Genomic DNA, 1900 nt, shown 5'->3' with positions numbered 1-1900 from the left:
AGGAAAACGAAGAAAGGAAACCGGAAGGAGATATATGAAAGGAGGAATGGGATCTCTGATGGAGAATGACGTCTAACCTCTCCCGTTCATTATCTATTATTTGCACGCGTTTTGACGGACAAAAAAAGAAGTTTGAAATTTGCTGCTTCTTTATATTTTTTAGGATTTTAGTTTTTCTCTTGAAATTTTTTCTTATTATATAATATTTTTCTAACCGGGAAACGGGAATAACGAATTTTGTACAATTTTCATTTACATACGTACCAAACTGAATCTCTCAATCTCTCTCTCTCTCTCTCTCTCTCTCTCCCTCGTCTTTTTCTGTGAAATATTTTTTCTCTGTTTTTTCTCTCTCTCTTTTTTTTCTCTCCTTTTTTTTTCTTTTTTCCTTTCTATTTTTTTCATTCGGATCGAAAAGTATATTAGAGAGAGGAAACGGGAGAGGAAATTTCGTTCAAGCCCATCGCACAATTTCGCTTATGATTTCAAAACGATCCCGGCTTGCACGCGTGGCTGCGTTTCGAAACTCGTCTCTTGCGTTCCACGTTTTTCCTATAGCTTTCTCCACCTCTTTCCACCTCTCCCGTCCCTGACGCAACCCCTACTTTCTCCCCTTCGTCCTCCGTACCTCACTCAACCCCCTCGCCCCCCCCAACCGCCCACCACGCGCAACCCCGCGTATCTTCTCTCTTTGTTTTTACGTTATACTATATTCGATATCCACTCGATATTTTTGCACTTGCTCGTCCGTTATTTACATTGGGCCCCACTGGACTTTGGACACGTTGTTTATGTTCGTGCTCGATACGATTCTGATACTCAATGGAAATCCCGAAAATTGCGGAGCTAGTATGCGTCTCGCGGCTTTGCAACGCATTCGTGCCTGTACAACAATATTTTTTAAAACGTTTTGTAGCCTTTACGATAAAAGATATTATACGCAAATAAAGTACACTGTTTTCATAAAAACAAATCTGTCTAAATAAGAAGACGAAGTGATTCGAGTTAACGATCATCCCTTTTATAAAACATTTCTTTTCAGTAATATACTTTAGGGCGAAACGAGTGTCGGATTTAAATAGAATCGAATCTCTCCTACTTGGTATACCGTGAGAACCATCAACGATGACCGTAAGTCGATATCCAATCGAATTGTGAATACCTTCGTTCTCCATGAAAGGATTAACTTCACGGTCTATGTGGATACGAAAGCAACCGATTGAGAAGGTAAGTACAAACGTTGAATGAGAAAATGTGTGTATGTGTGTGTATATGTGTATATTTGTGTGTGTGTGAGAGAGAGAGAGAGAGAGAGAGAGAGAGAGAGAGAAAGAGGAAAATGGATTTCTCGGAGAAAGGAAACCATACCCGAAGAAAATGCCAGGCATAATGTGTAATCTAGGCAACCGAACGTAAATCCCTTCCTCACACGCGTTCCCTTTAATCTACCAACTGGGAACCACACGCCATTCCATTGACTTCAACTAGGAACTCTGGAGGCCCATTGGAAAACGTTGCCCTCCAAACTCACTTGCCATTCTTATTCTCTTTTGAATACATTAACGATGACTATACTAGAAGGTTACGTACTTACTTTTCCTAAGTTTAATATAGCAAATTCATTTCGTTTTCCTTAATGGTAAAATTTAATGATAAACGTTTTGTCACGATATTACGAGCGCTTCAGACCTTTACGGAAAGATAATGTGAGTTGATTCATAAAAAAGTGTTGTTACGGATGAGGAATTTATATCATTATATATATATATATATATATATATATATATATATATATATATATATATATATTAAAGGGTGTAATCCTTTTTAAATGACATCATTAAATATCTCCTATTCCATTAGTTTTATAAATAAATGTTTCAAATAAAGATTGTTAGAT

At 37.4% G+C, this 1900-nt stretch overlaps 1 protein-coding gene across 4 annotated transcripts in view; it reads left to right on the top strand.

Moving 5' to 3' along the window:
• The window catches only part of LOC118442273 (protein RUFY3), a 14097-nt gene extending 13147 nt beyond the window's left edge, over nt 1-950 (top strand). For all 4 annotated transcript variants that reach the window (XM_035867665.2, XM_035867661.2, XM_035867663.2 and 1 more), the window contains exon 12: nt 1-950. This exon is cut by the window's left edge and continues 224 nt beyond it. The gene's annotated coding sequence lies outside the window, so the exon portion shown is untranslated.
• The last annotated feature ends 950 nt before the right edge of the window (nt 951-1900 follow it).

The sequence above is a fragment of the Vespa mandarinia genome, chromosome 16 (genome assembly GCF_050613455.1).
Source record: "Vespa mandarinia isolate Hongniang chromosome 16, ASM5061345v1, whole genome shotgun sequence".
NCBI classification, from domain to species: domain Eukaryota; kingdom Metazoa; phylum Arthropoda; class Insecta; order Hymenoptera; family Vespidae; genus Vespa; species Vespa mandarinia.
This window is presented reverse-complemented; position numbering and strand designations above follow the sequence as displayed.